The sequence below is a fragment of the Centrocercus urophasianus genome, unplaced genomic scaffold (genome assembly GCF_019232065.1).
Source record: "Centrocercus urophasianus isolate 14NV4802_14NV808 unplaced genomic scaffold, USGS_Curo_1.0 seq_10, whole genome shotgun sequence".
Taxonomy (NCBI): Eukaryota; Metazoa; Chordata; class Aves; order Galliformes; family Phasianidae; genus Centrocercus; species Centrocercus urophasianus.
Window position 1 is genome coordinate 99,290,544 of NW_024884142.1, and position 12,072 is coordinate 99,302,615.

Genomic DNA, 12,072 nt, shown 5'->3' on the forward strand with positions numbered 1-12,072 from the left:
CTTGAGGACTATTCTTTTTGTGCAGCAGAAGAGGCAAATTCTACTGAACGGGATCTGCCTTTAGGCAGCGTGCTAATATATGAACAAATGATAATAATAGAGTCTGTTTGGTACAAATAGTGCTGCTTGTGACAAGGTCCGAGTGTGCTTGGAAAGCTCCTGGGATAGCCATTGTGTTGTGTGTGCATGGCTACAAAGGGGTGTGTTTGCTGTCTGCATGCACATAGAGCAGGCAGGGCAGGAGTTTGAGTTCCAGGCCTTTGAACTCTGATTTGCTATGATAAACTTATACTTACTGCTGACCTAAGGCCAAATTTCACCGTGGAGAAATGCCAATCACAACCAGAGACATGAGGATTGCATACCTCTTCCAGCGTTCAGGGATCCAGGTGCTCGGGTCTCAGCTGTGTTGGTGGAGCTCCATGCCACCCACTGCTGCCTGGATGCACACAAAAGCCAGCAGGACTCCTGCATCTCCGGGAAGTCAGCCTCTATTCTGCAGAGCAAAGAAAAGGTTTGTTCTTTTACCCATTCCCATAGTGAAGGATGCAGCCCTGTAGCATCAACTTTGTTTTATATATATATACATAAATATATAAAATATATATATATATATTCTAACTAAAGAGAGACCTGGACAAGGCCTGTATGGCATGTGGCAAAGGAAGGAGTAAGAGTCTCTCAAAGGCAGATGTCTGATAGTCCTCCTGCAGGATGGGGACCGTCACATTCTATCTTAATCTTTCAGGGTTGGGGATGATTTTAGAGCCGGCACCACGAGCTTTAGCATCCAGCCAAAAATCTTTTTGTCATTAATTAGTCACTTTGAGCATTCCCGCTATCCACAGGAATCCCACTCCCTTTTTTAGACTTTGCCAAGACATTCGTCAGGAGGAGCATCACTGCTCGGAACAGCATTGTGATCCAAAAAGGCCAGAAGAGTATTTATTGCCCTGCTGCAATGGCAGCCGAGTCCCTTCCCAGAGCTGGTGCCATTCCCAGCAGTGTGCTGTGTGAAGGGGAACTTAGCCCACGCCCCGTTCTCCGTGCCTCTGAGCAATTGCATCTGCTAAGGAACAAAACTACTTTTTCTCCCACTGGAACTTTTGAGGCTCAGTTTCACACGAATTTCCCCAGGGTTCACGGTGAACGCAGTCAAAGGCAGTGCGTGTAGGCTGCGCCTGGCCTGCTTGTATTCACTTGCCCTGGGGAAAGCTGGGACAGAGCTGGGACTTGTCTTTGTGGAGCTCCATAGCAGAGCTGGGAATGCAGATAAACAAGTCGCTGCTGCTTATCTGTGCTGGACCACAAGCTGTCACATGCTGTAGAGTCACCCACAGGTGCGTGCTGTGGTGGGGAGGTGTGCGGCCACGCACCTTTGAAGCAAAGCTGCACGCTGCTCTTGCTGGCTCACCAAACAGCCCTGGATGCAAGATGTGAGCAAACAAACCAGCCCAACAAGCCAGACGGAACCCTGGGCCCACGCAGCTGTTCCATATGAAGTTCAACAGCATGTCCACAGCACATCAGTTGACATCGGCTGCTACATCACCTGGAGCCTCATCTACATCCTGAATGTGAACTGCTAGATCTACACTGTGATACCAGGTGTTAAAATTATAGAATGGCGTAGGTTGGAAGGGATCTTAAAGATCTTCCGGTTCCAACCCCTGCCATGGGCTGCCTGCCCCCCACCAGCTCAGGCTGCCCAGGGTCCATCCAACCTGGCCTTGGGCACCTCCAAGGATGGAGCACCCACAGCTCTCTGGACAGCAGTGACAGGGCTTCACTGCCCTCTTAATGAAGAATTTCTTCCTAACATCCAACCTAAACCACCTGTCTTTTAATTTAAAGCCACTTCCCTCTTGTATTATCACTATCAGACCATGTAAAAAGGCACTTCCCCTCCTGCTTATAAGCTCCCTTCAAGTCCTGGAAGGCAGCAATAACGTCTCCCCAGAGTCTTCTCTTCTCCAGGCTGAATGAGCCCAGCCTTTCTACCTAGGAGAGGTTCTCCAGTCCTCTGAGCATCTTTGTGCCACCCTCTGAACCTGCTTCAACACCTCCATGTCCTTCTTGAGCTGGGGGGCCCAGGTCTGGATGCAGTACTGCAGGCAGGGCCTCACAATGGCAGAGCAGATAGGGACAATCCATTCTTTCGCCCTGCTGCCACCTCTCTTTTGATGCAGCACAAGATGCAGTTGGCCTTCTGGGCTTGTTGATATTCTGAGTTAAAATGACACAGGTCTAAAGCTGGCTCCATTTCAACGTGAAACAGCTGGATCAATGCTGAACATTTATTGCCTCTCAAGCTGTTGAAAGCCACAGCATCACCTGGAGCAAGTCACAGTTAAGCCGCTTCGAAAAACATCTGACAACCGGGGATTTTGAAACCTAATGGTAAATTAATGACTTGAGCCCTTTTACAAGCAGATGTTTCGCTGTGGCCTTCCAAAGGCAGCACACTGCAGCATCCGAGGTGCAAATGTTGCCTGTTCTCTGGACACTAAGCCCTCCTGCGGACTCATATTGCAAATCACTTCCAGACGTTCTCAGCATGAGAGGCTCTGCCAACCTCCAGCAATTTCGAAGCAATCTTGTGGAAGTTTGCATGTAGGGAAATGGAACAGCTAAATGGAAACAAACAAACAAACACACAAACAGCAACTTGTCTGTAGTGCAATGCTTTGCCCACCTCTGTTTGGAGGTGACTAAATCAGGTGGAAGCTTTTCTCAGAGTACATCCACTAAATCAATCTCCCACTATCTGCAGCACGCTAATTAAAACAACAACAACCAGCAGCGAAGCAAATGATGGAAAACACGAAGGAAACAAAGCAGACTTTAACTAAAGAAACAAAGCCAAAAGCTTGTTCTGAGAAGCTGTGCTGTTGCGTAAGGACCGGAGAAGAGCAGGGGGCCAACCAGCGTCTCTGCCCTGAGCTGGGGAAGCAGCTGATGGGCGGCCATGCATTGGAACACAGCCCACCTCCCTGGGATGAGCCCCCAGCTGTGCCCCGTGGGGTGAGAACGAAGCCGAGCTCAGCCTCCTAATCCCCAGGCCTTCCCAGTGCCAGGTTTACATGAAGTTGAGAGGAAGCGTGAGGCTGGAGGAAGCTGGTGGGGTCAGGAGGAGGCAAGAGCTGGGGATGGGAGCGCTTGGGGCTAGCAAGCCTGGAGAACGGGTTTCTATTCCTAGCTCTGCCGCGTCCTTGCTCTGACCCGCACCACAGCTCCCTCCACGCTCACTGCACTTTCCTCTTCCACTTTCATGTGATCTGGTGACTGCTTGAGGCCAAGGCTGGCCTTTCTTGATGTGTTCAAGCTTGATCCTGGCTCAGAAGCACTATTGTCATGCAGCAATTAATGATTGCCCTTGCAACACACGCACCACAGCTACAGCGACAGTCTTCGTTGCTCCTTGAGTATCACTGGCACAGGAGAAATAGCCAGACTTCTACACAGCAAATGATTAATTATTTGAAGATGGAACAGCAGCCCAGCCTGAATGCATTGCTCAGCACAACCCATTGGCACAAAGAGGAGATGGTGCATGCTTGTCATAGGCAACAAAACGCACAGTGAGCTGCTCAAGGGAGCTGTGTCCCAGAAAGCCCTTGCAGCATTGGGTTTTCCATCCTCTTACAGTGGGTTAGGAGGTGAAAGCAGAACCAAAGTCACCTCCTCCCCCTTCCTGGAGGTTCCTTGGTTGTGGAGAGTGGTTTGGTTGTTCTGAGGTAAGGAATCAAGCTGCAATAAAATCGTAGATTTGACTTAGAAAAAATGAGTATTTTTTTCCTAAGAGAATCAGGCTCTTTTCCTTGCTTCCTGCTACTTGAACATGTAGCCAGTCACACCTTTCAAGTGCTGTTCTGTACACTCAGAATGGTAGAAAAGACTGGAAAACAGCAAACAATCTGACAAAAGTGAACTCAAATCCTCTTGACTACAAGAACTTAAAGCTCACTGAGTCTCATGAAGCAGAACTGCACAACTGAGCAGGTCTATGACTATTTTAACAGGGAAAAACAACAGCAAAAGCCAAGTTTCAGTTAATGTAGAGGCCATCAGAGGGTAGTGAGGCTGCCCAGAGAGCTATGGGTGCCCCATCCCTGGAGGTGCCCAAGGCCAGATTGGATGAAGCCCTAGGCAGCCATTCTATGATTCAATAATTAAGATACCGTACGAAGCACGATGAGAATTAGAAATGCTTCAGCAGCCTTAGCAGGAGTGCTAAGGAGTTGGCCAGGCTGAGATAAAGGTGTTGGAATCTGGGTCATTTCGTCTCAAACTGAAACGATACAGAGGATGACTATTTTTGGGTCTGCCTAAAACCATGTTGCTGTATTTTCTGAAATAAATGATGAACACCACAGAAATCCAAACATGTCTTTTTATAGCTAATCATCCAGGCAGAAAAATCCAACAAGCAGCGAGCTGCCAACTCCAGCTATTCAGAAACCACGAGTCAAACCCCAAAATCCTGAGGCTAGCTTGAGCACGGTGAGACCTTCAGAACAGGAGGCCCCACAGTGCTGTACTCAGGAGGAAGGCGAAGCAACGTGGTCAGTTGCTGAATTCATGGCTGAGGCCACCTCATTTCCTTTTTCCTTGGCTCATGGATAGGGCAGGGGCCAGGATAACTGTGCCCAGAATTACCACTGAAGCCTGCAGCTCCCTCCCATCTTTTCAGGGCGTGAAAAGCGTCTCAGGACAGCAGACAGACTTCAGGGTTACATCTAGTACTTGGTGAAGATTCAGCCCAAGGATGGCTGTGGGTGGCTGGAGCACATCATTGTATTGCAGTGAACCTGCTACCAAGCTGGAAAAAAGTACTGCTATTTATTATCTCATTGCAATTCAGCCCTGGAAAGGTTGCAACAAATGCAGGGGTAATCCAGAGTTCTCCAGCAAGCCACCAGAAACAAGATCACATTATTTGAATCCCCCTGTAGTATTTGGACAGCAATAATAAATGTCCCAAGTGACCTGTCATGCACTTTCAACCTTAATTGATTCACACCTGTGCAGGCATTTCAGAACAACAAGACAAGGTACAGACCCAAACTCCAGTCCCAGCAGCACCCCTTCTGAAGCAGCAGGATGCTGAGGGATCTGGGGGGGATCACTCAGCACAGGCTCTGTGCATGTTTGCTTGCTGGAATGCAGACTCCAACTCCATGCACGGGAACGTGACAGAAACGTGATTGCTAGGAAGTGACGTGGCAGAGTGGACCCAGTGCAGAAGCAACGTGCTCACAAGCTTGCCCTATGAGTTCCGCCCATGAACTCTTATTTTTTTCGTCTTCTACTGCTAATGGCAGTTAACCCTTTAACTCTGAAGAAAAGAAAGCAGATCCTTCTAAAGAGAAGAGGAAGAAGTACTATGACCCCACAGCAGAGTACCTCTACTCCTTCCGTCACAAAGGTGCACTCTAAACCCCAGCACGGTGTCATGGATGCACTGATCTGCCCTGCAGCTCCACAATTTCACTTCGCTGTCCTGTTTCCCAAGACTTAATGCACTTGCATATAAAGGAAAAACAAATTAGCTCAGGCTAATGCATTTTTCCATCGCCAGTAGGCACTGCTGGAAAAGTATATGGAGGAGATCAAAGCGATAGGGTCAGAAAGGAGAGCATAAATGTTTATACCCTGCGAAAAAGAACAAACTGCATTCCTACTGCTTCAGAGCACACAGAGCAGGCCAAACACGTAACCAGATCCATCTGCTACAAAGAAAGCCTACTTCATAAGGTTACTCCCAATATATTTTATAAGGTTGGTGTACTGGCTTGTGCTGCTGTTCCCCTTGTCCTGTCACTGTCAGGCCACGTATAACGTCATACCCCTCCTGCTTATAAGCTCCCCTCAAGTACTGGAAGGCCACAATGAGATCTCCCCACAGCCTCCTCCTCTCCAGGCTGAACAAGCCCAGCCTTTCTTCATGGGAGATGTGCTGCAGTCCTCTGAGCACCTGATGACAATCAAGACAGGATTTATCAGTTCTTGCTGGCATCGCAGATCCAACAGAAGGTATTCAGTCAAACATCTGATAGCTTTACTTGATACCAGGATCCAAAATAATTCTCCTCCTGGCACAAACAGGAAGAGTCAAAAGCAGTGGCATGCATTTACTAAAGCACTGCAGCAATTGCAGAGCTGCTGAGGCACAGAATATTGTCCATGAGCTAGAGATGGGCAGGAACTGAAGGATGGAAAGAATCTGCAGTCCCACAAAGGCAGGTTTCCTCTAACCATGAGCAGATGGGAGATGGCAAAAACCAAGCTGCACAAGCCCTCATGTTCCATGCATACCCCTGGCACCCAACTGCCCTACAGGGCTGTTCCTTTCTATGCCATATCACGTACTGAGGCTTTGGGCTAGCACAAGTCTCCTGGGAAGCCTTGGATTTCTCCATGAAGCAACAACCAAGAGGAGAGCAGAGCTCCTCCAAGGCAACAAATCTGCTTCACCGCTTTGCAGCTCCTTTGATGGAGCTGATAAAGGCATCTTTAACGTTCCACTTTTTCCACACCAGAGCATCTAGTTAACCCCCTGAAAAACATTCCCCTCAATAGCTGGAGCTTGGAAAAAGGATCTCAATGGGAAGCCACAGCTCAGTTCTCCAGTGTTGGGACAGCTTGGTCCTAGGCAAGCTGGACTTGATGAACCCCAGAGATCCCTTCCAATCCCTACAACTCTGTGAAGCTGTTATATCACACCCTGGGACACCACATTATGAGGAGTTCTGCTCTTTCTTGGGTGTGGCAGAGAGGAAAGCCCGCTGCTTCTTGCACGTGAACACAAGAGATGAGCCCAGGATCCCCCTCACCTCCAAGTCACCCTTGCACAGTTTACCAAAATGCAAATTAAAAGGTTTTCTGCTAGAGCTTCCTACTAGCGTAGTTACAAACATGGGCAGGGATTTTCTATACCTACCTGGAGTCTTAGGAGAGAGGATGAGTTGGGATTGCATCCAGTGAAGTGAAGGAATGTCAGGGAGCAACCTGAACAGCACAAAACACTATGGACTTAATTTCAAAGTTGTCAAGAGATTGCCTTACCAGGGCAAAGAAATATGAATCATTAAGGTTGGGAAAGACCTCTAAGATCATACAGTCCAACCATCACCACCATGACCACTAAGCCATGATTACTCACGCTATCCAGCAGAGACAGGCAGAAACAGAGGAAATGAATGGGTTCACCATAATTAGGTAAGTATTAACCTTCCCGTTCCCAAAACTGCACCTAAAGCCCATGGGAAAGGTTGGGAACATTATTTTAAATGCCTTCTCTGCACAGGGAGATGAGAGCCGCTTCCAAAGCGACAAGTTTTCCCTGGGCCCTTTTGTTGGAAGTGGTGACTCACGGGGATACTGATGTGAAATGAGTTCTCAAAGTATTTTTAAACCACAGCAGTGCTGGCCCAGTGAGTCACTGCCCCTGCGCTGCCCATTGCATTGAACGCAAAGCAGTGGGAGCCAATTTAATGGATTGCTTCCCGGGGCCGTTGCCGCGGCGCTCCTCTTCCAAGCAGCACACCTCTTTCTATTGCCCTGCATCCCAGTGACAGGCTTTGTTCTCTCCTTGGTACAAAGGAACCAATGCACGTATCCTTTTGACTCACAATTACCATAACCCACGCTTGATCCACCCAACCAAAGAAGTTTCAATGACACGTTTGGCTTCATACCGTTGCTCAGCAAGCCAGCAAGGCTGCAGATGTGGAGCTGCAGGCACTGAGAGCTAAAGGTTGTGAATGTAAAGTGTGAAACACACGCAGAAGGGAGCAACCCACACAGACAGCACGGATATAACCTGTTCCACCAGCTCAAGGCAAGAAAGCAAAGATGTAAGTCAGTGGTCAATGTCGAGAAGGAGGACTCAACAGGGACTTTTCTCTCTAAATCAGACTGGTTTTAATTCATTATCATTTAATTCATTCATTTGGAAACCCTAATTGTGAGAGATATCCTTCAAACACTTAAGTCAATCGTTGCAAGTTGTTTCACACTAAATTCATCAGTGTTTACACATCATAATACACAACCCTATTATTCTCCAAGCACTCTTGGCCCAGCATCGCTTCTTATCATCTTACCTGTAAAACTGTACTTCTTAGAGCAGCAGGACCCTGAGCTTCAGTATCTGAATGGAGATGCTGGCAGTGTACCTACCAATGTGGGCTTTTTTACCATCGTAATTATCTTCTCTTCTGGATATAATGGTCAATGAAAACCAGCAGGACGTTTTCACAGGGCTCCTACCATGATTTCTGGTTACCAAGGAGATTTCCTTGGGGGATTTTTCTATTGAGAAAATAAAAATAATTCCCCAAGAAAAATAACACCCGCAGTAAATTGCTGAAGCACAAGTGTGAATTTCAATACATAACGATTTGCAGCCGCTCCATTGTCAGCCAGCGCTTTCAGATGGAGTTATGGAAATATTTATTTGCATTCAGGTGCACGTCGTGTCGATGCCTGCTGGGCACCTCGCACGGCACGGCTCCACGTGGGGCAGAAACCCCACCGAGAGGCATTTGCTATAATTTTATGAGCGTGTCGATGGCGTACGCACAGCCGCTCGTTAGCACGCAGCCACGCTGGAGGTGCACAGAGACTGCCAAAAAATTATATTGGGTTGTAAATAACCTGACTTATTGCCAAATCCGTAGGCTAACGTGCTTATTTTACAGGCTGCAGGGCTGTACTGCTGGTCCCTACTTGCCGTGCTTGTTATCTCCATCTCCCTCAACTTCTTGCTGCCCACGACCCACAGCCTCCTTCTGGCCATAGCCTGTGGACTGCAAGTGGATGAGCACTGGCAAAATGAGAGGCTGGGAAAGCTTGAGGCTATGCAAACAGCCTCTTACTCATGGCTCCTGAATTTCAACCCTCACCGTTTATAAATAGATGGAGGAAAAAAAAAACCAATAAAACAACTGTCATCCTTTTTTTTTTTTTTTTTTTTTTTTTTGCTAAATAAGGTCATTTGCAGCATTTGGGAAGAAAACCCAGAGCATTCCTTCTAACATGAGACTATGTGAAGAGCTGAGAGAAGCACCAATCATTAATTTGCACGGTCACTTTTTGACTTGTAAAATGGCAATTCTGTTTTCACCTGCTGTTCAGGCATGGACGGAGTGCCATCCCGTGGGGACACCAGGCACTGGGCAGTCCCACATTCCCCTCTCTCCAAAGGGCCACACGTGGCTGCAGATAATGAACAGGCTGCTGCTGCAAGGATGGGACTTTGTCCATGGCAAAGGGCACACTCTGCCCTGGATGAGGTGATGTGACTTCTGAAAGATTAAATCATAGAAGCATAGAATCATAAAGGCTGGAAAAGAGCACTACGATCATCAAGTCCAACCTCAACCAACCCCCACAGTGCCCACTGCCCACATCCTTCAGTGCCACATCCCCACCGCTCTGGGACACCTCCAGGGACATTCATCAACTTCTTGATAACTGCATATCCAATGGGAGGTTCAGACACCCAGATGGCAGAAATACCCCTGTGTCAGTAGCAGGACACTACTCCCACGTGGGCATCGCCCACATCAGATGGCGTGGAGCAGAACACTGGCAGAAGGGTGGGCACAGTGAGGGGACACACAAGCAGCTGCACCGTGTGACACCAGCTGGGACCACGTCTGGAAGATGCAGTCGTGGTCTGACTCCTGCTTTCACAATGTTTTCCACTTCCGTTCCTAGGGATTAAGTGTTATTTGGTGTTGCAAATGTCCTGACCATTCCAGAGTGACCTGCCTGCGGGGGAACACCACGAAGAGGAACATCTGGGCGTCCAGAGGATGGAGCCGGACACCGACCTCTGCCTGTGGTGCATCACAAGACCAAAACCTTGGATTGCAAGCATTTTTGAAAGCTAAAGCAGCGGAACATCCCTGAGGTAGGAACACAAACAATCTGAAATTTATCCCCAAGAGTAGAGGTTGAATCATTCCGATGAGCAGTAGTTTGTTTACTGTCAGTTTTTGTGAGTTTGACGTGAATCATCTGACAGTGTGGAAGCAAAGTAAGGGAGCCAGGGAGCAAAAATGCACAACAATTGTTATAAAAAATAGAAGAAAAAATAAAGGAAATTAGTCTAACTTCATCAGCTCGAGGGAGTGAACAAATTCCAAAAGAAGCCTGAACTTCACATCTCCTTTTCTGCCTGGATTCACACCCCCTGCTTTCTAATCAATAGAGAGGTGAGCACACTCAGGTGGCATTTGCTTTCCACATATTCTGAAGAGGAAGTGGGAGCAATTTCTGCAGCTAAAATGAGGGAGGATTATGGATGCTCTTTAAATTTCAAGTTTAAATTACACTTTGAGTGCCTGGAATTAGGTGTTCTGTTCTGAGAGCGATGCTCAGAGCTGTACAACCCGCAAGCCTGAGAAGATGATAGAACTGTAGAATCATCAAGGTTGGAAAAGGCCTTCAAGGTCATCCGGTCCAACCACCCACCTACCACCAGTATTTGCCCACTAAATCGTGTCCCTTAAGATGTCAGTGTCGTGTGTATGGACAAAGCACCATACTGGACCTGGTGAGTCAAGCTGCTCGCAAGTGTCATGTTTGGGGATGGTGAGGATCAATAGCTTCTTAAGTGCCTACAGATACTCCACTGGTACAGTTTCTCAATTTGGCCAATTTCCATGATCATAGCATCATGGAATAGCTTGAGTTGGGAAGGACCTCAAAGCCCCTCCATCCCCAACCCCTGCCATGGGCTGGCTGTCCCTCCCCAGCTCAGGCTGCCCAGGGCCCATCCAACCTGGCCTTGGGCACCACCAGGGATGGGGCAGCCTGTGCTGGGGCTTGCCTCCAGCAAGCCTACAGGCACAAGCTGATAAAGAAAACTGAGAAAGCAAGCACATCTACAGGAAGAGAATCAAAAGTTTGAGAGCATTAATTCCACCTTAGCACCACAGTACTCCCAGGGTCTCTGCACGTTTGGGTTTTGTTTATGCAAATGGTGCCAACATCACACAGACGCTGAGATCTGCATCGGGATTTCACATCTTGACAGCATAAAAACATTCCAAAGGAAAAAAAAAAAAAAAAAAGGCACGTTACAAGAGCTGCATGCTTCAGAGAGCAGAAAGCACAGCACCCAGGCTTAAAGCAGGTATCTGTGTGCATTTCAATAACCCTAATAGCAGGTAGTGCATATTCACCACCAATAATGACCAGTGCCTGTCAGCCTAGGAGTCGGCAAACATCACCTGCTGTAGGGAACCTGCTTTGGCAGGGGGTTGGACTCGATGACCCCTGGAGATCCCTTCCAACCCCTACAGTTCTGTGATTCTGTGATCACGTGCCTCCCAACACATCCAAACCTGCTGCAACACACTTATCTGCACCCACTTGTGGCACTGAGGGATGTGGTCAGAGGGCATGGTGGGGATGGGTTGGTGGTTGGACACGCTGAGCTTAGTGGCCTTTTCCAGCCTTAATGGCTCTGTGATTTACATGTACACCCATTTCCCTCAGCCATCTGTACCTCTCGCTTTTCCTGCACAGCAAATCCCAGCAGTGACCCTTTCCTGATGCTACGAGTGCAGAAAGCGATTTCTCTTCTCAAAGCTCCATAACAAGTAACTCTGTTTGTTCTGAAAATTAACGTCATTAGTGACTGTCATGAAATCCACTGCTCTCAGAACAGCATTCTCTTCTTTCTTACTACTCAAGAAAAGCCTACAGCATATGGCAGGAATAACGCAAACTGAGTTATGCTGCTCTTTGAGAATGTTGTGAGCTAACAAAGTTAGCCCTGGCTTTTCAAATTTGGAAAACAGTTGTGAATTCAGACTGTGGGACACACAATGGAACACAGAGCCCACCTCAGCAACACACATTTTTCTACATCATTTCCTACCTGTGGAAACATCTCATTGCGTTGGCACGTTGTATTACCCTTTCCTTGTGCCCATACTGTTCGGTCTGGAGAAGCAGCAGCTCAGGGGAGACCTTATGGCTCTCTCCAACAACCTGAAAGAAGGCTGTGTAAGGTGGGGTCAGCCTCTGCTCCCAGGGAATGGCCATAGGACG